At 43.7% G+C, this 25363-nt stretch overlaps 1 protein-coding gene across 1 annotated transcript in view; it reads left to right on the top strand.

Annotated features, from left to right (window-relative positions):
• The window catches only part of LOC126484819 (uncharacterized), a 182667-nt gene that overhangs the window by 136985 nt on the left and 20319 nt on the right, over positions 1-25363 (top strand). The window lies entirely within an intron of this gene.

The raw sequence follows: 25363 nt of genomic DNA, 5'->3' as shown, positions 1-25363 counted from the left end.
AATGAAATCTGAAACAATCTGAAGGGAAATACAAAGTTATCGGAAGAACTTCCTATGAAGACAGACAGTAAATTTTCGCTCTCTACGGGGTGTCCAGCTATACAGGAACATTTGTTTATAGAATGAGGTGACACAACTCATGGGACACCTCCCAATATCATGTCGGACCTCCTTTCGCATGGTGTAGTGGAGCAACTCAACGTCGCATGGACTCAAAAAGTGGTTGTAAGTCCCCTCTATAGCCTCTATAGCCATCCATAATTGCGAAAGTGTTGCCGGTGCAGGATGGTATAGTGGAGCCACTCAACGTCGCATGGATTCAAAAAGTGGTTGTAAGTACCCTCTATAACCTCTATAGCCGTCCGTAATTGCGAAAGTGTTGCCGGTGCAGGATATTGTGGATGAACTGACCTCTCCATTATGTCTCATAAATGTTCGATGGGGATCACGACGGACAATCCGGCTGGCCAAATCATTCGCTCGAACTGTCCAGAATGTTCCTCAAACCAATCGTGAGCTGGTGACATGGCGCATTGTCATCCACAAAAATACGATCTACTTTTGGGAGCATGAATGGCTGCAAACGGTCTCCAGTTAATTAACCATTTCCAGTCAATAATCGGTTCAGTTTGACTGGAGGACCCAGTCCATTCCATGTAAACACAGTCCACACCATTATGTAGCCACGACCAGCTTGCGCAGTGTCTTGTTGACAACTTGGGGTCGGCCAGAGAGGCCAAGCGGTTCTAGGCACTTCAGTCTGAATCCGCACGACCGCTACGGTCGCAGGTTCGAATCCTGCCTAGGGCATGGATGTGTGTGATGTCCTTGGGTTAGTTAGGTTTAAGTAGCTCTAAGTTCTAGGGGACTGATGACCTCAGATGTTAAGTCCCATAGTGCTCAAAGCCAGTTTTGACAACTTGAGCCAATGACTACGTGGAGTCTGCGCTACACTCGAGCCCTACCAGCAGCTCATAGCAACTGAAATCGGGACGCTTCTAAACAGGTGACGGTTTTTTCAGTCGCCTAGCGTCCAACCGATATGGTCACGTACCCAAGAGAGGCTCTGCAGACGATGTCGTGCTGTTAGCAAAGGTATTCATGCCGGTCATCTGCTGCCATAGCCCATCAACGCCATATTTCGCCGCACTATCCTAATGGATACAGCCGTCGTACGGCTCACACTGATTACTGCATTATTTCACGCAGTTTTGCTTGTCTGATAGCACTGACAGCTTTACGCAAACGCCTCTGCTCTCGGACGTTAAGTGAAGGCCGTAGACAACTGCGTTGTGTGTCGTGATAGATAATGTCAGAAATTTTGTATGCTTGGTACTTTCTTGACACTGTGGATCTCAGAATATTGAATTTCCTAAGGATTTCCGAAATGGAATGTCCCATGCGTATAGCCCAACCTCAATTTCACTTTCAGAGTCCGTTAATTTCCATTGTACGGCCATAATCACGTCAGGAACCTTTTCACAAGAATTACCTGCGTACAAATGGCAGTTCGGCTAATGCACTGCCCTTTTATACCTAGTGTACGTGATACTACCGCCACCTGTTTATTCGTAGTACTGCCCAATGACTTTGGTCGCCTCATTGTATTTCAGTACCTATTGAGTCTATAATTTTATTTATCCAACATGGTAGACAGAGTTCAAACAATTGTATGCATGTTGGTACAGTTCATTGTGGACACCGTTTGTAGCTCGACAGATATCGAAATTGTACTCCACTTTTCGCCACATGTTCATAAGCATGACAGGTGTCATGTTCTCTACTGCGGCATAGAACCGTTGATTTGGATCTACCAGGTCTCGAAACTTTGTTCTGTAAACAATGTCCTTGGTAAACCTCCATGCAGTCCAATCCAGCGGAATCAGATCAGAGAGGGCCAGACAATGGGTACCACCACCTTCCGATCAAGCGCTCAAGAAACGTCTCATGAAGAAGTCTGATCACATCTCGAAGATAGTGCGGTGGGGCACCATCCAGCTACAAAATGAAGTCGGGAGGCACCTGCGGAACTGCATAATTAGCCAGTATGTCGAGACTGTCCTGTCACTGTAGACTCCATGAAAACACACTATTTAAACCATGATTATGTAATTCCAACCATACATTCACTTTTTGTGTTTCCCTTTCGCACCCTGTCACTGTTCAAATGGTTCCAATGGCTCTGAGCACTATGGGACTTAACATCTGAGGTCATGAGTCCCCCAGAACTTAGAACTACTTAAACCTAAGTAACCTAAGGACATCACACACATCCACGCCCGAGGCAGGATTCGAACCTGCAACCGTAGCAGTCGCGCGGTTCCGGACTGAAGCGCCTAGAACCGCTCGGCCACCGCGGCCGGCCTTGTCACTGTTCCTGGAGTCTCGCTTCCCCATATTCGACAGATGTGTCGATTAACTTTGCACAAACGTGGGAGATAGATTTACCCAAAAAAAAAAAAAAAAAAAAAAAAAAAAGTGGTTCAAATGGCTCTGAGCACTATGGGACTTAACATCTGAGGTCATCAGTCACCTAGAACTTAGAACTACTTAAACCTAACTAACCTAAGGACATCACACACATCAATGCCCGTGGCAGAATTCGAACCTGCGACCGTAGCGGTCGCGCAGTTCCAGACTGAAGTGCCTAGAACCGCTCGGCCTAGATTTATCACTGAATAGCGCTGTATTGAGGTAGTCGTCTACGCGATGCGGCATTTCAACAGCTAAATCATATCGTCTTCGGTGATTATCAGGCTTAATGTAATGTAAAAGTTGAAGTTTGTAAGTACGTAAGCGGTGGCGACTGTGCACCGTTGTATGGGGGCCGGTTAGTCCACTGTTAGCTTGTCCATGTGGTTTACGTGCGCTCTCGCCAGTGCTTCGCGCGCACGTTCCACACTCTCATCATTCACACGTGCATTAAGATGTTTTCCAGCATTTAAAACCAAACTTCCCGTGTCTTGGAGAGTTCCGTCCCACTGATAAATGGATTTACAAGCACAAGGGACCAAGTTCCATTCTCTTCTTGCACGCTGCTGAACACGTGTTACAGATTTTACCACTGCTAACCACACACTACACCCTTCATTATGGCGTCTAGAAACTAAATGTCAAGAGTACATCTGCTTGCTGCCAGACTACTGTGTGCTGCTCAAGAAACGGTGACGACCACATCTCGGAAAGTGTCCATATCAACTGCCTACTTACCCAATTACATAAAACGTAGAGTTCTTTTGCTATAAGCATTTTTTGTGTACACTTCTAGCACGGACAACCCGTGTATTTGTAATGCGAAAACCACACTAAGATGTGTGGTGGACGTTATTTCCTACACCACTTACATATCCCCGCTTTCCCCATTCATTCACGAATGGTGCATGGGAAGAACGACTTTCGGCGAAGACCTCCAAATGAGTTCTAATTTTTCTAATTTTATCATCGTCGCTATTTCATTAGACGCTTGTGGGACTTTTCTTGGAACGTACGTTCGCGGAATTTCAACAGCAAAGTTTTTCTCTGATGTACAACTCCTTTCTTGCAGTGTCTGCCACTCGAGTTTGTTAAGCATCTCCGTAATGTTGTCACACTTATTAAACGATCACGTGACGATACTCTCTTGGTTTGGTCTTCCAGCTTCAATTGATCCTACTCGTTAGGGTCCCAGACCCATGAACAATCCCTACGAGTGTCTTATATACGACTTCTTTCGTAGACCAGTTACATTTCCTTAATATTCTCCAGTGAGTACTATATGCGTCTGCCGTCTCTGCAATTGGTTATATGTACGAGGGATGTTCAGTGAGTATTGCAAGACTTTCTTTTCCTCGGAAAATTTCGGTTGAAAAAGTGTGAACATCGTGGGATATTCCCGTTTCAGCCCTTACAGATTCATGAAGTTCTAGTAGGTGGCAGCGCTGTACGTAGCCTCCAGTACTGTCATTGAGTTTCTTTTGGCGGAAAAACAGAGCATCGCAGAATGTCTGAGGAGACCTGGCAGTGAACAAAAGCACGGCGAGTCGTTGAGCAAGGTGTCTGTCATCACTGCAAGCTCGCGCATACCTGTCCGATCTCCCGCGTGCTGGCTGGCCGCATGCAGCTACAACTTTTGTACTTTTGGAACGCGTAGACACTCTCATTCGAGATGTTCAACGGATCACAATCAAGCACCTCGTTGCTCAAACGGACATCTCTCTTGGTGCTGCTGACACACAGGGGCTCACAAAACTACATTGGATTGGTTTCCCTCATCCACCCTGCGGCACAGATCTCGCTCCTTCCGACTTCCATCTGTTTGGCCCAATGAAGGATTAACTACATCTACATCTACATTTATACTCCGCAAGCCACCCAACGGTGTGTGGCGGAGGGCACTTTACGTGCCACTGTCACTACCTCCCTTTCCTGTTCCAGTCGCGTATGGTTCGCGGGAAGAACGACTGTCTGAAAGCCTCCGTGCGCGCTCTAATCTCTCTAATTTTACATTCGTGATCTCCTCGGGAGGTGCAAGTAGGGAGAAGCAATATATTCGATACCTCATCCAGAAATGCACCCTCTCGAAACCTGGCGAGCAAGCTACACCGCGATGCAGAGCGCCTCTCTTGCAGAGTCTGCCACTTGAGTTTGTTAAACATCTCCGTAACTCTATCACGGTTACCAAAGAACCCTGTGACGAAACGCGCCGCTCTTCTTTGGATCTTCTCTATCTCCTCCGTCAACCCGATCTGGTACGGATCCCACACTGATGAGCAATACTCAAGCATAGGTCGAACGAGTGTTTTGTAAGCCACCTCCTTTGTTGATGGACTACATTTTCTAAGGACTCTCCCAATGAATCTCAACCTGGTACCCGCCTTACCAACAATTAATTTTATATGATCATTCCACTTCAAATCGTTCCGCACGCATACTCCCAAATATTTTACAGAAGTAACTGCTACCAGTGTTTGTTCCGCTATCATATAATCATACAATAAAGGATCCTTCTTTCTATGTATTCGCAATACATTACATTTGTCTATGTTAAGGGTCAGTTGCCACTCCCTGCACCAAGTGCCTATCCGCTGCAGATCTTCCTGCATTTCGCTACAATTTTCTCTCTGGGGGAAGCAATACGTGGATAGTGGGGAGGTTATGGACGCATCAAGACATTGGCTCTGATGTCGAGAGGTAGAGTGGTACCATCCGGACATACAGGCCCTCACAATCAGATTGCGTAGGGCCGTCGTTTTTTTGTAGCCAAAAGAGTGGGGAATAATATGGCGTATTGCAATCTCGAATAAAATGTGCTTCCAGAAAAAATTGTGTTGCATTACTTATTGGATGCCTCTCGTAGTTCTTTGCTCTGGGCTATTGCTCCTATATAAAGGGTACGACAGAATCGACGAAGCAGTTTCGTGGAATAACTGCTAAGGTTGTGCTCAGAGTAGGCAGTTGCACTTGGTGCCCCTTCGTTCCCTCGGTGATCTCATTTCAATATCCAACCTGAATTGGATCAGGGCACATCGGAGCTTTGCCCAGCATGCGTATTTTGAAAAGAATCGATCTGTCATCGCAACACGAAGCGCTTTTTGGTGACGGTCCAACTCTGTGCGCAACAGTGCTGCTCCTAATAGGAGCATAATTCGGTCCTGGGTTCAGCAGTCGAAGGAAACTGGTAGCACACTAAGAAGAGATACGCGTGGCCGATGCAGATCCATCAGAAAACCAGAAAATGGACAGTTGGTGGGAGCAGCATTTGAGCAATCGCCTAAACGTTCCGCTCCAAGGCATACTTCTGTATTACAAATTTCAAACCGCTGCTTGAGGAAGGTTCTACATTTCAATTTGGATTTACATCCATTCAAAATAATGGTAGTTCGAGAACTGAGCATAGCAGACTATGTCTACCACCGAAATCTATGTTAGCAAATGCTTGCAGAGACCCCTACTTTCTTCAATAGCGACGAGGCACATTTGCACGTCAGTGAGATTGTGAATAAACAAAATATTCGCTGCTGGGCTGAGAATAACCGCCGAATTATTCACGTAAGACCGCTACAATCTCCTAAACTGAATGTGTCCTGTGCCGTATCCCAGTATGGGGTGACAGGCCAGTCTTTAAGGAGAAACGTGTGACTGTGACCGTGAATTCCGGACGTTATGTTTCAATGATGAAAAATTTTCTGCCGCCCAGAATGGAAAATACTGTTGAAGAAGAGGGATTAGAGGACTTGTGGTTCCAACAGGATGGTACTGCAGCTCAGATAGCCTGAAATTCATTTAATATTTTGAGAGAAAGGTTTCCAGCACGTCCGGTTCAAATGGTTCAAATGGCTCTGAGCACTATGGGACTTAACATCTATGGTCATCAGTCCCCTAGAACTTAGAACTACTTAAACCTAACTAACCTAAGGACATCACACAACACCCGCACGTCCGGTGACTGTGAGGGGTGATATGGGGTGGCCTGCACGGTCACCAGATTTGTGATTTGCAACTTCTTTCTCTGGGGATATATGAAGGAAAGGGTGTTTAAGCGTAGCCCTCACACCCTACCAGACCTAAGGGAGCGGAATATTGAAGAAGTCAACGCCAAACCCCACGATGTGTGTAAACGGTCTGATCAAATGATCAGGTATCGTCTCCAAAAGTGTATAGCTGCTAATAGCCGCCGTTTTGCGTGACATTGTTTTCAACACTGACTGTAAAATGATATTAGCTACTAAATTCGAAAATAAATACGTTTTTTCTCTACATACACCGATTTCTTTTTATATCTCCTCAACGCTGTTTAATTGATTCTGCTACCCTCTGTACTTTATAGTTGTTATTGTTTCCATTGTAATTTATCGGGTGTAATGTCACTGAACAGTAAATGATCTTTTCGCGTTTTTATGAGCAAAGTGTCGTATTTATTTATGTTGGGGATCAAGTACCAGTGCCAGCAAAAGTCATCGATCCTCTGCAGATGTTCCTACATTTCGCTTGGCGTTGCAATCTTTCTATAGACAACTGCATGGTCTGTGAACAGCTAATCCAATAGCTCATTTATATCTTCTGTAAATAACAACCGCCCCATAGCGTTGCTTTACAGTTCCCCCGAAATAGCTTTTGTCGATTTCGTTTCGTTAGAACAACATTATTCAGTTATCTCTGCTATAATGTCATGAATCCAATCACAAATCTGGTCATATACACGATAGGCTCGTATTTTGTTCACTAATGGAGTGTGGAACGGTTTCGAATCACTTCCGGAAGTCAAGGAACACAGCATTAACCTTGGAGCATTTGATTATAGCCGTTTGTCTCTCATGGACAAGCAGAGCTACCTGAGTTTCGCAAGATTTATGTTTGCGCAACCATATTGATAGTTATAGAGTAATTTTCGTTCTCCATACAGCTCATAATTAGTGAGCATGACACACTTTCAACACGTCTACAACAGATTGACGTCAGCAATATAGACCTATCTATAATTATGTGTATCTCTTCGAGGACTCTTCTTGAAAACGGGATGACCTGCTCTTTATTCCAGTCATGATACACTTCCTTTCTCCAGCGATGTACAGTAAAATGCTGTTATTCTCTGTCGAATCTCACAGTTGTCTCATCCTGAGTGATTTTAGCTCATTTTCCATTCTATGATCGCTAACCTCAACATCTGCCGTCTTGTCGTTTGTGCGGTAGTTAAAAGGAGGAACCATCTCACGATATTCCACAGTGGAACAATTTCCATAAACTGAATTCAGTATTCCGCTTTTCTCTCTGTAATATTTCACTTCGATGTCAGTAAGATCAAAGCGTCTTATCATTCTTGTCGGGCTGGTTGGCGAAATTTTACTGTCCAATTCAATGAACGCTTCTCACGTTTGGCGTATATGAATTTACGTAACATCATGTGTCTGTGTGTATGAAAGAGAGAGAAAAAGAGAGAATACTGCCCACATTTCGTTCCGCCTCATTCTCTCTCTCTCTCTCTCTCTCTCTCTCTCTCTCTCTCTCTCTCTCTGACACGCACACACACACACACACACACACACACACACACACACACACACACACACACACACACCCTCGCGCACGAGGGTTTTTTATGTTTAGTCTTAGTGCTCGCCGTTATTTTCCTTCAATTTTTTTTAGTTTAGCTTAAATATTATTATGTAGGTTTTAAATGGACTGCCAAAGATGATATGTGCTCCGCTTTTGCATCTAACTCTCTTTGTGTAATATAGTTTTCAGCGTTGTTAACGAATATACTGTATGCTCTTCAAGACGATAGTTGTTGTCTGATGTCCTTCTATGCCAAACACTGGCTAAAAAAATCAATGAATATTGCAGAACATGCACATTTCTGTGTTTTCGTCTATAAATAATTTTCTTTGTTTCATTATAATAAACAGCCTTCATTCTACTATCTGACCTTCAGTTACATAATCAACGCATCGTACATTAGACTCTATAAGCCTTTTGTTGGGAATGTACTTTAGCAGTATAGCTAAAAATTTGACAAAATAAAAATGTGTGACACATAAAATAGCTGTTTGTAGGACAAACACCTAGGAGAATGTTCGTCACATTTTGACAACAATCTCTGTTAGTAGCTTTATTCTCGTTTCTAGAGATTGTCTCATCTAAAATATTGCTCCTAGATGCTGTAAACGAAATGTAGCTATCCTCTACAACACTGGCTTCATTTAAAATCCAACCGTCCTAGTCCACGCACTGATTACATTTCTGGTGATGAAAACGATACTCCTGCAAACTGTACAAGAGGAATTCTACATTGTTATCCTCATAATTAGCTTCTTGTTTAAGTATAAGCCATCTTTTATGGCATGCAGCGTCTCAGATTCCGGTGATTAAAGCGTCTGTGACTACCTGCTCATACTTGCTGTGGAAACAAGTCCAGCGAGTAATGAAATCCTCATTCACAATTCCTGATGGCAGCGGAGGAGCCAAACTCTACGAAGATTCACTCCCTCCGCCCGAGGTATCGAATTTCTTTTCTGAGATCGCTTTATTTGCCTCGGAGGCTACTATTTGATTTTCTTTTAAAGACGGCGACTAATGAAGCAGACTTGGAAGAGCGTCAGAAAACTGTATACACGCCCCCGGCCCAGCATCTGCAGTGGGAGCTATCTCCAGTGTTTATAACTCGCTCCCTCGCCAAATTAATTAGGGAGCTAAAAGCTGCGATGAGCGCACGGCGAACTCCATCTCGAGAGATCAGTGGACGCTTCCAGAATTCAACTGCATTCCTCGGATCTTCGCTCTGAGTGATGTACTGCCGTTATATCTCTCGTACTTGCCATGTGCGCAGCATATGTGTGTTCCGTTTAGCAGTATTTTCCGTTGTTTCTACTGTGCCTTCTTCCTAGAAAAGCAAATATACACTCCTCTGCAAGAAAATTTACTGTAGCTCTAAATACGAACAACATTTCCTGCGACTGTAATGCTCATACTAGTAACATGCCATTTGCGATGCAGTCAGAGGTCTAAATAACAGATGGAACAAACAATTAACTGCCGTTCTTTCGGTTGATTTGATGATATTCTCTTTCTTTTGTTGTACTGCGCTCAATTTCTCGTCCTTACATACCCGGTACAGCCAAGGTGCTACAAAATGCATTTGTTGTACCATAATCTTCGCCTACCCTTCTATATATTTCCCTCCGATACGAACTATTATTCCTTGATAGTGCAGCAGACTTTCATTAAAAAACTGCCCCTTCTCCTCGTACGGGTTTACAATTTATGGGGCCTCTAAACTGCGTACCAATCTCCCTTAATGTTCAATGTTTTAAGGTACTCTATATTCCTGTTCTCAGGTTTACCCATAATTGACTTATCAATGTGTAATACTTCAGAAGTTCTGTTTGAAACACTTCTTCCTCAGTCTAAATCAGTACATGACACAATTTAAGCCCTTTTGATATATAATGCCTTCTTCTCGCATGCCATTCCAATGTTGTTGTCTCCCTTGTTTTATCTTGTGCAAAGCTGCTTCGCAGATATAGGATCTCTTTCATTTCTTCCAGCGTGATCTTCTTCACGTTTGATGGTTAGCAAGTCATTATTAAGGTTTCTACGGCAACCACATTTAAGCTGAAGGAACTTTAGCTAAGTTTAAAATTCGTTCTGTCTAAGAAAACAAAAAAGAAGAATTCACGTAAAACATCTCTTCATGGATGAAAGTATATTACGAAATATAATGAAGTAATGAGGAACAAGTCGCATAAAATAAATTGAATTTCTTTACCGTTTTTGGGCACTTATCACCCTTCTTCAGAAGATTATGCCTACCACGTTATTGACACTCGCAAATAATGCGATAGGCATAACCTTCTGAATAAAGGTACTAAGTGCTCGAAACCGGTAAAGAAATTAAATTTATTTTATGCAACTGGTATCTTATTGTTTCATTATTTACGACTACAATTGCTGAAGACTGATAAAGTAATAAATGACGAAATGCACCATTTTCGGTTTCTATGGTATTTGTATGTATTAAAATTGTACTATATAAACTAGGAGTTTCAGGGACTACCGTCAACATCAATAAACTAATAACAACAAATATTTTCAGTTCACTAAATCGCATAATAATACTGTGTCTCAAGCCTTTTGGGTCAAATTGAAGTAGATAATACTGGGTCCACAACCGATTATACTGAGACAGGGAACCAAAGTCGGAAACTCGTATTTCTTGTGTTATAGACATACACAGCGTACACCACATAACAACATCGTAGCTCACAATAACTGTTCAAAGTAAAGACCGCCGGTTTAAACGCATGAACGGCAATGGAGCATGGAGTTCTGCTGCACTCTCTGAAAGATCTTTGTTGTCTCTTGTACCAAGGGACAGGTAGCTTTGACCCTCGCAAGCAGGCCATCTACGGGGGTTCAATACATCAATGTCATGACGTAACCCCAAAAGATAAAGTACAAAGCTGCGAGATACGGCAATCGCGCTCGCCATGAGACAGGACATCACCTTCCAATCCAACGGTAAGGGTACGTGTCGTTCAAGTACCTGCGGACGTTAACATCGAAGTAGGCTGGTACACCGTCGTGTTGAAACTACATCCTTTCGACGGCAACAAGACGTACAGTCTCCAAGAACCGTGGAGCACATCTCGCAGGAACAGCAGCTAACGTGGACCAGTCAAACGGTGAGGCAGCAAATAAGGTTCTGTTAGATGATCTTGGAGAATACCTGCCCATACGCTGACAGAAAATTGTTGCTGGTGGACACCGATTTGGGTGTCGTGGGGATTGTCTTCATTCTAGACGTGACCTTCGCGACATTTGAAAACACCATGGCGGCTGAAAGAAGCCTCATCCGTAAGGAAAACAAACTGTACTAAGTTTGCCACTACAGCACCATGGTGGGTAATCCATTGACAGACGTGAGCGTGGGGTTCAAAATCTATTGGTCCCAGCGCTTGCACTCATTCCACCAGTCTCTCCACACTATAACCCCGAAGTGTGGGATTCAGGGACAAGCTCAGACGTGACTACTGCCGGGTGGCCGGCCACACGATCCAACACCATCTTCTCATAGTCTGGTGTGTGATGGAGAGAACCTTGAACATCCTTCTATGGCGTGAACGTCGCCGTCCCTCGTAAGCTGGTATCCACGAAAATAAACTTCTTCCAGTTAGGGTGTCGCCTTTTGGGAAAGCATTCTCTGTACATTCGCACTCCCCTACGGGCACTACTCTCTGCCGTGGAGTACATTAAATGCATGTCTGCCAACTTTCCTGACGAGTAACGCTCCACCTTTGATTACACCTTGTGCACTGTACATAGTAACACACTCACCATGGACATATCTACACGCTGTCTGATGCAACGGATACCAGACACCAGGGATTGTGGTGTCCACGTGGCACAGGTTAATCTGCCGGTGCGATGCTTGTGGCCCTCACATGACACACGTGCTATGATCTAAGTTGTGTGTAGTAACGCTAATTCGTGGTCAGTGACATACGCTATTTATTAGCCGCTGCCTTTTCCAGTGTGCAACACACTTCTGGGATCTTTGCGAGAGTGCTGCAGAACTGCAAGGGCCGTTGCAGTACATGCTTTCAGCCTGGCAGTCATCGCTTTGATGAACTGCTATCAGTTACGTTGTTGTTATGCGGTGTAAGCTGTGTATGTCCGTAACACAATAAATATACTTTCCTGAACATTGGTTCCCTTTCTCAGTGCAGTCGTTTGTGGACCCACTGTTTCAGTTTGACGAAAACCGTTTGAGACACCGTGTATACGGTAGAAACAACTCTTAGGAATGTAATTGAGGGAAAGATGAAGGAACTGAAGTGTTTAAGTAGAAAAAAGCGTACTTCTCATCGCATTCGAAAGTTGTTGCTTTAAAGTATGCGAGAGAGAAGCCCGGCGTACTGGAGAATGGTAAAAAAGAAGATTTAGAGAAACCTGCGAAATAAAGCGCTGACGAGTTGCCCAAAGTTTCAGATGTTTATTACGCTAGTAGATCACGACGTGAGATATATAATTTAGGTTTAGAAATGGTTACAAATAAAACTTTCGAATAACATCTTCAGAAATCCGCCTCGTGAAGCTCCTATGAAGAGCCCATGGTGTGCTCGCTGGCTAAATTGCATTTATCTCTCACCCTAATGTTGATGCGCAAACACGTATGGAACATAGCGCAGTTTGTTAATCAAAACATATCACCAGTAGCAACCAACGGAGACAGAACTATGTCGGAACTTGGTTCTTGTTTCCCTAAACAAGTTCAGTTGAAGAAGAATGTGGCAAGAAAGCCTCATTCGAAACCCGTGTGTAATTTTAAATAAACAATGGTGAACATTAATCGAAAGACGAAACAGCGGTTTAAATCTCGTTCCTCTTCAATATGAGTTCAGTGTCTTAGCCACCTTACTCAGTGCAGAGATTTCACTGACATCTACATGTACACACATACTCTGCAAACCACTGTGAAGTGCACAGCAGAAGACAGGGGAGAGTGCTGTACCATGAGGGTAGTGTCCCTTGGAACACATGAGGTTTCCTGTCCGGTGTCTTAAATCAGAGACCGATTTTAGAAAGTGCACTAGAGACCGACATAAAAAGTTTCCTGCATTTTCTGTTATTTTTGTTGTTGTGGCCTCTGAGGTTGTGCTTCGTGCAGAATTTGTAAATATTCTGAGTTCTACACGTTTCAGCGATAACCAGGTAATTATAATTAAACTGACGGTGTTCCGAGTGCTGCAGTGTGGATTGTATACATCACAGGAGGCTGGAACATCGTAGGCATGTTCATTAATCCGTGCGCTCTCGTAGTACGCTGAAAAAATATTAGTTCCACTTTCTGCCACTAGGTGAAAACATGGCGCTCTAAGCAGTCAGAATGTAGCGTGGGTGCAGGAACGATCAAATTTATGATAACAGGGGTTCTAGCAGGTTTCTTAAGATCTTGAAAATGCCTAGAGATGATCCGGTGGTTACCAAAGGTTTCTCGAAGGAAATCTTTCACCTGGCAAGCGACATGTGCTGTCGCCCTATCTTACATGATATTAATAATGTGAACCAAGTTGCAAAGCTTTAATTAAGTGTTCCACAAGGAGGTCCTTATAACATGCACATGTCACTGTGCACCTAATAGTTATGTGAAATGTCATGTCCTAGAAGAAAAACGTACCAAGAATGAAGGAGCTTGTGAACCCACACCACACTATCACATAAACCGAGTGCAATGGATGTTCCCACATAACATGGCTGCGCAGAACCCCAGATACGACAGTTCTGTGCGTTCACGGCACCGAGCAGAGTAAAATGTGCCTCGTCTGTCCAAAGAACGTCCCCTGACCGCGTGTCATCCATTTCCACGCTGCCAAAAATGAAGGTCAAAGTCGTGGAGTTGTAGCCCATTTTGGGGCCTCATTTGATGCGCATTCTGAGTCTTGTAAGGATGTCAATGTAAAGTGCGCCGCCAAACCTTTTGAACTGTTGATCAGGGGAGAGAGAATTCCCGTGACACACCTCGAGCACTGAGTGTAGAATTTGAGGCATGTACTGGTTGGTCGCCTACAGCTACAGCAACTTCATCAACAGTTGGGATGGGAGGCCCTCTCTCTCCCTGCTGCACCACCTAATCACCTGTTTCTTAAAATTTCTTGGTCATATGCCTTAACGCATCCTTACATTTCGAATTCTTTACAGGCGAATGGAAAAACTGGTAGAAGCCGACCTCGGGGAAGATCAGTTGGGATTCTGTAGAAATGTTGGAACACGTGACGCAATACTGACCCTACGACTTATCTTAGAAAATAGATTAAGAAAACCCAAACCTACGTTTCTAGCATTTGTAGACTTAGAGAAAGCTTTTGACAGTGTTGACTGGAATACTCTCTTTCAAATTCTGAAGGTGCCAGGGGTAAAATACAGGGAGCGAAAGGCTATTTACAATTTGTACGGAAACCAGATGGCAATTATAAGAGTCGAGGGACATGAAAGGGAAGCAGTGGTTGGGAGGGGAGTGAGACAAAGTTGTAGCCTCTCCCCGATGTTATTCAATCTGTATATTGAGCAAGTAGTGAAGGAAACAAAAGAAAAATTCGGAGTAGGTATTAAAATCCATGGAGAGGAAATATAAACTTTGAGGTTCGCCGATGACATTGCAATTCTGTGAGAGACAGCAAAGGACCTGGAAGAGCAGCTGAACGGAATGGACAGTGTCTTGAAAGGAGGATATCAGACGAACATCAACAAAAGCAAAACGAGGATAATGGAATCTAGTAGAATTAAATCGGGTGATGCTGAGGGAATTAAATTAGGAAAAAAGACGCTTAAAGTCGTAAATGAGTTTTGCTATTTGGGGAGTAAAATAACTGATGATGGTCGAAGTAGAGAGGATATAAAATGTAGACTGGCAATGCCAAGGAAAGCGTTTCTGAAGAAGAGAAATTTGTTAACATCGAGTATAGATTTAAGTGTAAGGAAGTCGTTTTTGAAAATATTTGTACGGAGTGTAGCCATGTAATAGTTTAGACAAGAAGAGAATAGAAGCTTTCGAAATGTGGTGCTACAGAAGAATGCTGAAGATTAGATGGGTTGATCACACAACTAAAGAGGAGGTATTGAATAGAATTGGAGAGAAGAGGAGTTTGTGGCACAAGTTAACAACGAGAGGGGATCGGTTGATGGGGCATATTCTGAGGCATCAAGGGATCACCAATTTAGTATTGGAGGGCAGCGTGGAGGGTAAAAATCATAGAGGGAGACCAAGAGATGAATACACTAAACAGATTCAGAAGGATGTAGGTTTGCAATAGGTACTGGGAGATGAAGAAGCTTGCACAGGATAGAGTAGCATGGAGAACTGCTTCAAGCCTGTCTCAGGACTGAAGAGCACAACAACAACATGCTTTAACGCATTTACTGACGTGAGACCACTTCGCCGGTCTTTCTGTTCGTGATATTTCCGAAAGCAGCGCCGCTATTCCTGCCCTTCCGGTACAACGTTAACAGCAGTTGACGGTATTTCTTCTACATAGCCATTTCATTTCATACGGAAAACTTTAATATTCTTAACCGCTTACACCAACAATCACTTCACAAAAGAAATCAACGAGCGTCTCTAAGCAACAAAGAGCACACGACGTCATAACACATTCCAACTGCTTACAGCTCTATATTTTCACCTGGTGACAGAAAATGCAACTATTATTTTTCTTTTCAGCATACTCCACGAGCGCACCGTTTAATGAACAAACCTACGATGTTTGAGCATCCTGCGATGTACAGGTATACAGTCCGCACTGCAGTACTCGGAACATGGCCAGTTTAATAATAATCACCCAGAATAAACGCTATTTTGAAGATGTTATTAATTCTCCAGTTACAGAATTTTATAGTGAGTAAAACGGTATACATTTTTCAAACTTGTTGTATAACATGTGCAGTTAAGACAAACTTCGCCGGTCGTACATCATGTTTTTACCTTGAAACAGATGGTCTTCAGCATGGGACATGCGATATTTGCAAATGAAATGAGCTTCTTTAACGCCCTAACAAATTTACAGGTCTTGAAAAAGAAAATTTGTTTCAGTTTCCAGTCGTTTCCATTTCGAAATGTATGTAACTTGTAACTGGCTTTTGACAACAGTTCTACTTACTGTGATTTTACTCACTGATCACTGATGTGTAGTAGAGTAATGAAAGAGACAATTAGGTATAGTATTGACAAGATATTCACGATTGCAACACTTCTACATTTCAATAGAATATTTTTGTTTCTACGTACATGACCGTATTGTACCATGGAAGATTTTTTCGCATTTCGAATATCTTTACTTTTGTGGAGTATTTCTGGAATTTCAGAAAAAGTGTGTTGCGCACAAAAAGTGAATGTTACCATTTAAAAACAAAATGAGAAAATAAATTAATCTTGTACAGTGTTAGCCCCTGTTAACCGAACTCAGGTCAACTGAAGCCCAGGTTATCCCAAACGCCTCCGAAAATCGCAAAACCAAAAATTAGATCGTAATGCACGGAAATAATTCGAGGGCGAGAGTGTCCAGAGCTGCAGCTAGTAGGGGGAGGTGGTTACTCGACGTTGAGTTGCTTTCACAGCCACCGACTGACCTGTCTAAATTTGGGTCCACTGACAAGAAAAGTACATTCAAGTGGTTGTTTTCTTCTGTTGCGTGTGTATCTGTGTGCTTTGGTGACTAGGTGGAAGTGTGTTGCAACTACTTTCGCTAGTAAATTAGTTGCTACAACAGATGTTGAAACGGAAGTTTATTGAATAATGTTGTGGCTAATTACGGAGTTGGTGTTTCTATCGGTTTGGAATTGGCGAATCCTAAGTTGTTGGAGTAAAATGTGAAAAATCTGCGCAGGAAAACATTGAAAACATCCGACTTTGAAAAAAGTAGGAGAGGCTCTTTATCTTTGGCTCGCACACCAACGGGAATAAGGTTTGTCTTTCAGTGGCCCGACAACACAAGAAGAAGCTAAAATCTTAACTGAGCTGTTAGGTGAGGAACGAAAAGAATCTTTTTCAAGCTCTGGGTGGTTACACAGATTTAAAATCATTCGGCAATTTAATGTATGTGGAAAAAAGTTATCGGACCCAGATGCAGTCTGATGTTTTGAAAACTGAGTTTGAATTTGACTTCCAAGGCTACACTAAGGACCATATTTACAGTGCCGATGAAACGGTTCTTAATTTTAAGCTGTTGTCTACAAGATCTTTAGCCTCCATAAAAGAAATAGGTGCTTCAGGAGATAAAATGAAAAAAGAAGTGAAAACGATTCTTTTGGTGGTGGTGGTTGTTGGGATGTTTAAGGGGGACTAAACAGCGAAGGTCATCAGTCCCCCATTCCAAAAACAGGCGAGACGAAAATTTGCGGAGCAGGTAAAACCCCAGGGGGAAGGAGACTCCCCCCCCCCCCCCAGGCACTGAAAGAACACAAATGCGGCAACAAACACTACAGACAAGGAGAGTACAGATGAACACCAGACAGAAAGAAACAGAAGAAAAGAAGATGGCCGGAGACAGGTTGACTGACCATGAGAACAATGAGAACAAAAAAAAAAAGGGAAAGAGTCAACCATCCGACTACACACCAAAACAACAACCAATTTTGAGAGACTCGAGGACAAAAGACACAGAAAGGGAAAGGTGCAGGACCTCCCTAAATGGAACCATAAAAAGGACTACCACAGATAAAATTTAAAACGTCGTCTGCCATGGAGGCATCGTCGCATAAAACCAAAGGCAAAGTGCCCGGGAGATTAAAAAGACTACGATTCTTTTGGCATCAAACGCTTCTGGCACATATAGACTGACCCCAATCTGTAGCTGGAAGTTGACGAACTTTGAGCGTTGAGACATGTTCCCGAAATACACTGCAAAGTCCAAAAAACATCTTGTATGTCTCGTTAAGTCTTGGCCGAATGTTTTAGTGTTCAGGTCTACCCAAAATTGAAAAGTTTTCAACTAAAGAAAGTCTCCCTAAAAAAGTGAACTTATTAACTGACTATGCACCTACGCGCCCCTGCGAGTTAAAAAGTGTTGAATTGTTGTGTGTTTCCTTCGCCCAAATGCTACCAGTCTAATTCAGCCACTAGATCAGGACGTAATAGTGACTTTTAAACGTCACTACTGTCAGCTGCTTTTTAGAACGATGCTGCAACATAGTAACATGCAAAACAAAAATGCGAATAAAGCACAAAAGACAATACATATGAAACACGAAATTTACTGGTTTTTCCAAGCCTGGAATAATTCGAAAGCAGAAACTCTTCAAAGGTGCTGCAAAAAACTGTATGATGCTCTTGAAGGATACGACTTGGAAAAATTTGAAATGATGACAGAAATAGTAAAAAGAATTTTGGGATGCGAAGACTTGGATGCGAGCAAGGTGGCTAAATGGGTTGTTGCGAACGATTCGCAAGAAATCAGAACCAAGAAACAGTACAAGGTGTTGACTACGAAGTCTTTCGCGACGGAGTCATTGCATAAAATGTTCTCGGTTTACTTGCCGCGTCAAATTTGGATAAAATTCCAAGCTTTCGATGACTACCTCCGTCATCTTCGTCAGGGGTAAAACAGACTGTCGTGGACCGGTGTGGCTTCCGCTTTTATAAGCAGTGGACGGCTTCTCATTGGCTGGATGACGTCACGGTGAAAACGGCAAGTACGGAGGTGGCGCCCGGCCTCTATGTCCATAGATTTTGTTTGCGCGCTTTATCCAGCGTTACTTGCAGCGCTGTCCATCACAACGGGCGGAAAACTGCGAGGAATGTGAGAAGTCTCCCTCTGCACTTTTTCTTTATCAGTATAAGGTGTTTCTGCTTCAAAACTTTTCAAAAATACGTACTGTAATAGCATTAAACAAAATAATGTAGAATTTAATAGACGTTCATAGCTGCACCGAGAAGACTGTTATGCGAAACGGCTCCCGTCCCTTCTTTAGTTCGGATAACTGGTGCTGTACCATATTACAGGACTGGCCAAAAGTCTGATAAGTGGTCCAAAATACAACACTCTCCCCTACTTAGCATGGTAGCACTTGTTAACTTAGGTTCCTTCCCGTTTGAATGGCATATGCAGCGCGGGAAGTATTACTGTGCCTCTGAGTCAGAAATAACTATATTGTATACTCCCTCCCAATAAGAATCAGAAATAACCATTATCATTTACTTCCCCCTCCCCTCCTCTCACCCCCTCTCTATCTAGCTATCTGTTCTTTCTAATGGAATCATCCATTCACTCTCCCTCTACTTTTAGTAACAATTTTCCTAACGGAGTAATTTATTTGTGCGTATGAAACGATCAAAAAGTTTCTGTAAGGATTCCGCACATTCCAGAATCGGTATGCCGATCAAGCAAAATCGCCGTGAGCATTGGGCAATCATCCCACCGGCGCACCACGTTGAGGTCCTATTTGGGAAATCAACGTGTCCTGCTCGTGAAGAAGTCCGCAAGTGCCTGCGGCACATCCTCGACCGACAGGAGTCGTCGACGCTTCAAGGCCTTTTTTAATGGACCGAGAGCGTGATAATCGCGTGGGGAGAGATCAGTACTAGAGGGTGGGTGCTCGAGGGTCTCCCACTTCAGTTGGCTTAACTTCTGCGTTACGAGTTTTCCGCTATGGGGACGTTCGTTATCATAAAGCAGCAGCACCCCTGGTCGCAGTTTTCCCGGACGTTTCCGAGAGACATGCTATTCTATACACATTCTTCACTCTACGATGGATGTCAACCTTGTTTGTCCTTCGGCAGCCAAGAAAAGAGTAACACCACGTTGGCCCTGTTGGACCCAGTTGGTAATAACGTTACCATAGTTTACGTTTCGTTATTTACCGCGCATATGTCGAAAGTACAGGAATACCACACTAATCCCCTGCCTACAGGTCGGTGTTTACGTACCCTCATCGCAGTCGCGCTACGTTGCATATACAGGGTGTCCGAGCAAGAGAGACACACAAACAAATCCTTAAAACGAAAGAAGTCGATATTTTATGTTGCATGATAGATAAGCGCCGTTAGAGATACTCTCGAAGATGTGATCCTCACCATATAACGAACAGCGCTGAGTCGCATGGTGCATGTGCGCCTGTGACAGGGTCCACCTATCTCGAACCGGCCGGGGTGGCCGAGCGGTTCTAGGCGCTACAGTCTGGAACTGCGTGACCGCCACGGTCGCAGGTTCGAATCCTGCCTCGGGCATGGATGTGTGTGATGTCCTTAGGTTAGTTAGGTTTAAGTAGTTCTAAGTTCTAGGGGACTGATGACATCAGAAGTTAAGTCCCATAGTGCTCAGAGCCATTTGAGCCACCTATCTCGACTATGCAATTCTGCAGATGTTCATAAATGGTTCAAATGGCTCTGAGCACTATGGGACTCAACTGCTGAGGTCATCAGTCCCCTAGAACTTAGAACTACTTAAAGCCAACCAACCTAAGGACTGCACACACATCCATTCCCGAGGCAGGATTCGAACCTGCGACCGTAGCGGTTACGCGGTTCCAGACTGTAGCGCCTAGAACCGCTCGGCCACTCCGGCCGGCCTCTGCAGATGTCTTCCGACGACATTTTCCAGTACAATTATGCCCCCCCCCCCTCACAATCATTGGAATGTTACCACATTTCTCCATGAGACATTTCCTGAACGTTGGATCGGAACGAGGAGGGAGACTCTTTGCCGGGGCCCCTCGTTCTGCCGACCAGACTCCACTGGATTTGAGCGCATGCCATTAACACCTGTCACCCTCTCGAGCTACAGACGGTGTCCGCACTGAAATGTCCGAACAAGCATAAAAATGTTTGAGCTCCTATGTACAATAATGAACAAATGAAGTTGTGAACCTTAATAGGTACTGAAATATATGCAAATGTTTTTGGGTACTGTACCAGCCCCCGCCTACTTTTATTTGATTTTATGTGCGTGTAGCGCATCAGCAGAACTGAAATTCGCGCTCGCTTCAAATTATAGCGTTCGCGATAGAAATTGTTATTGCTGCTAATTTGATAGCCGCTGCGCTTGCGATCGGGCAGTAATCGACCGTGATCGCGAACTGGCTTCTTACGAAGCCTAAAAGATAAATTGTGTGGCTGTGGTTGACGTTTAATTAACCTTTCCCAAATCACAAGCAAGCACACGTGCATATGATATTAATTTCTGTGTCCCGGCTATCTTGAACGTATCTTTGGCAGTGGCTGGTATAAACATTCACGCTCACTAATTTGCATTTTATATTAAGAACTTTTACATAATGAATGAAAAAGCGACCGTAGGCCGCCAAGAAAGTTAATCTTTGCCAGTAACTTTGTACAATGCTGTAGTTTTCTCTTTCTGAACAAAAAAATACTTTTAATTACGTACACTTTAATCTTGCAGATATACAAAATATTTACATTCAGCTCTCAAGGTTATTACGGCCGTGTAATATGAATTTATATTTACTGTTAGTTTAAAGGCGTCTAACCGCCATTGACTAAGCAGTACTGCAAGCAAACGGCCAATCCGATAATCAATAGATATGATGGGACGGGAAAGCGAAAAATGACTTTTTGGATAAATGAAAGGTAACACATAAATCTTAGGATCTATATTCCGCAGAATTACATTTACATTCTGAGATGAGAGCAGACAGGCAGCGTTTTTACAGATTTGGTCACCAATGGCGGCTATTGAGACCTAGTTCCATGAAACGAGACAAACGAAAGTGTCCTTCTTCATCAAACGAACAAGAACAGTGATAATAATTTTACACTGTCGGTGATTTCATTTCGATTACATATAAACACGCTGGTTCTTTTATGGACTGGAACCGCGCGACCGCTACGGTCGCAGGTTCGAATCCTGCCTCGGGCATGGATGTGTGTGTTGTCCTTAGGTTGGTTAGGTTTAAGTAGTTCTAAGTTCTAGGGGACTGATAACCTCAGATGTTAAGTCCCATAGTGCTCAGAGCCATTTTTTTTCTTTTAAGGACGTAATGTTTTCACCACACTTATATTTCAATGTTTGTTTGCCATTACTGTTGACAGTCTCTTTAACATATTCAGTCTTTATTCCGTCACTTAAGAAAAAAAGTTTGTGGCAGGTATGGCACAGTACTTCTACTCCGGACACCCTCGACGCTTGAAACGTCCCCTTAGAAAAATTAAGTGAGTTACTGTGCTGATAAAGCTCTTACGTTATTTGATTTTCAAACAGCTGAGCAGTACTGAACGTACTCAGACATTTCTCTCTTTACTTATTCTGATCAACACTAAACTGACACACAATATTTTTAGCGTAACGCAATCTGACTTCCAATAATCCCTACAAAAGAATGGCCCTGACTAAGATTAACCTATTCTTTCTCGAATCACTTACCTCACAAAAATCTTCGTTACTCGAACTACTGCAATACAGCGAGCGCCACTACTGCCTGGTAAATAAAAGATTCTAACTACTGAAGGCACTAACTACTGATAGGCATAGTTAGCAAATGAAAGATTTTGATAGAGAACAAACAATGTATTTACCTCAATGGTGTTCAAAAGTCATAATATGAATATCAGTTCATGATACCCAGTGCTACAAATTTACTCTTTCTGGCGGGCACACGTCCAGATCGTCCGGTCTTAAAATTCCGCCATCTGTCCCCCACATCCACCACTGCTAGCGGCTCACTTCCAACTGCGCAGCGCTATGCGCTGGTCACATCCAACTGCCCAAAACTACAATAGCGAATATTACAACAATGCCAACCAGCCACAGACTGCACACAGCACAGCCAGTGATTTTCATACAGAGCGCTACGTGGCGTTACCAATATAAAAACCTAAACAGCCTACTTACACGCTCTGCAACGCGCTCAAACTGAAACGTTTTTATCGCCCCTTATTCATTTTTTTTTCTTTTTAAATTTAAATAGTAAACACTTTAGTATCTCATTAGTTTTCCCTAGGTTAGAACGAAAGTAGTAAGAGCTAACTTTTAATGGGAATGGACTATTACAGCTCTATCGGTACGTCACTACAGTAGAAGCAATGTGACGGACGAATCGTGAACTACGCGCGATTTTGAGTGAATGTATCTCTCAGTTGGTGGACACACGGCTTCTGCGGCCACACTGTGTGAACGGCAGAAAAGTTCGGAAACAACTCGGCAACCGTTCCTCCGGTGTACCCTGCAGACGCGTTTCCTGCCAGTCGCGAACACAACAGCCGAAGCACGTCGGGAAGCGGAGCGAAAATCGATAATGGAGGTTATCTGGACGGCCACCGGCGGTCAGGCTAAACTCTCCGGTAATTCGGGATCATCAGCGGCCGCCGTGGGTGAGGGTGGATTAGACGGCCGCCGGAATTACGGCTGGGCTGCGAGATAGCGCAAACAATAACGGCGGCTCAGGCGCCGAGCGGAGCTGGGGCCCGCCTGCAGCCCGCCGTCCGCTGCCTGCAGCGATCGGCAGCGCCGGCCGGACCAAGGACGCGCCCTGCAGGAGCTACCAGTAGAACTGTCACGTGTCGCTGACGAAAACGTCTGAGACACCATTCAACATAGCATGCCACAAATACAACTTGTGGGTTTCATCATTGCAACGTGATGAATTTCAAAGCTGCAGTCGATTCTAGGTCTTGAATTGTAACCGTATTTACCTATGCTAATATGCCTCCAATATTTAAATTGACCAATGAAAGACGAAAGTACAAAAATGTTCAGGGAAATCCAGGAATAGAGAAATGAAATGATCGTATGGCATTGCCGGCCGGCAAGCCCCATTCGGGGAAGTTCGACCACCGAGTGTGAGTCTTATTTCAGTCGATGCCACATTGGGCCACTCGCGTTAAAAAATGGTTCAAATGGCTCTGACCACAATGGGACTTAACATCTGACATCATCAGTCCCTAGAACTTAGAACTACTTAAACCTAACTAACCTAATTCGAAATTAGAATTATAATAATATCTTCAGCTGCTACCGGGGGTTGTCAACGAGGACAGGTGAATATGTGTGCCCCGACCGGTACTCGAACCAGGGTTCTACTGCTTACATAGCATACTGCTTACATCCAGCTGAGCCACCGATGGCACAGAGCATAACGCGACTGCAGGGACTATCTCCCGCACGCCTCCCGCGAGACCCACATTCTCACCTTGTATGTCCACACACTACATTCGTTGTGTCCCACTCCAACACACTCATTACTCGTGGAAAACGTTCTTACCAAGTCCCGTAGGAGTTCGGGGATTATGTGTGCATCCGCGCAGAAGAAGGTCATGGCCGGTGTTGCCAGAACTATGTACATATATGGTTATGGTGTCTGTTCTTTCGGACATTTCCGAAAGAACAGACACCATATCCATATAAGTATAACTAACGTAAGGAAATCAAACACATCCATGCCCGAGGATTTGAACCTGCGACCGTAGCAGTCGCGCGGTTCCGGACTGAAGCGCCTAGAACCGCTCGGCCACAACCCCCGGCGCGACTCGCGTGCCTGTGATGAGGATGAAATGATGATGAGGACAACACAGCACCCAGTCCACGAGCGGAGAAAATCTCCAACGCGGCCGGGAATCGAACCCGGGCCCGCTGCATGGGAGGCAAGCACGTTACCACGCAGCTAAGCAGGCGAACAGGACTACAGAAACACTTAGAAATGAAATAAACAGGAACTACTAGGAAGCAAATGCGAAAGGGCTGCGTGAAAAGTGTGAAGAAATCGAAAAAAAAAATGAAATTATTGTTGGAAGGACTGACTCAGCATACAGAAAAGTCAAAACAGCCTTCAGTGAAATTAAAAGGAAAGGTGGTAACATTAAGAGTGCAATGGAAATTCCACTGTTAAATGCAGAGGAGAGAGCGGATAGGTGGAAAGAGTGCATTCAAGACCTCTATGAGACAGACTTGTCTGATACCCTCATACGAGAGGAAAAAGGAGTCGATATGGATGAGATAGGGGTTCCAGTATTAGACTCAAATTTAAAAGAGCCTAGGAAGATTTACTATGAAATAAGACGGAAGGGACAGAAAACATTCCATCTGGATTTCTAAAATCATCGGGGGAAGTGGCAACAAAACGACTTCTCGCGTTCGTGTCTAGAATGTATGAGGCTAACGATATGCCAACAGACTTTCGGAAAAAAAAACATTCTCCACACAATTCTCAAAACTGCAAGAGCCAAAAGTGCGATAATTATCACACAATCAGGTTAACAGCTCATGAATGCAAGTTCTGACCAGGGTCATACACAAAAGAACGGGGGGAAAATTTAGTATCTGTTAGAGGACGATTAGTTCGCCTTTTGGAAAGGTAAACGCACCAGAGAGGCAATTTCTGACGTTGCGGTTTATGATGGAAGAAAAATCAAAACACGGTCATAGTATCTGTCAACCTGGAAAAACCG

This window comes from Schistocerca serialis, chromosome 6, assembly GCF_023864345.2.
Source record: "Schistocerca serialis cubense isolate TAMUIC-IGC-003099 chromosome 6, iqSchSeri2.2, whole genome shotgun sequence".
In the NCBI taxonomy this organism is placed as follows: domain Eukaryota; kingdom Metazoa; phylum Arthropoda; class Insecta; order Orthoptera; family Acrididae; genus Schistocerca; species Schistocerca serialis.
The sequence above is the reverse complement of the archived record's forward strand: the minus strand, read 5'-3'. Positions and strand labels throughout refer to the sequence as shown.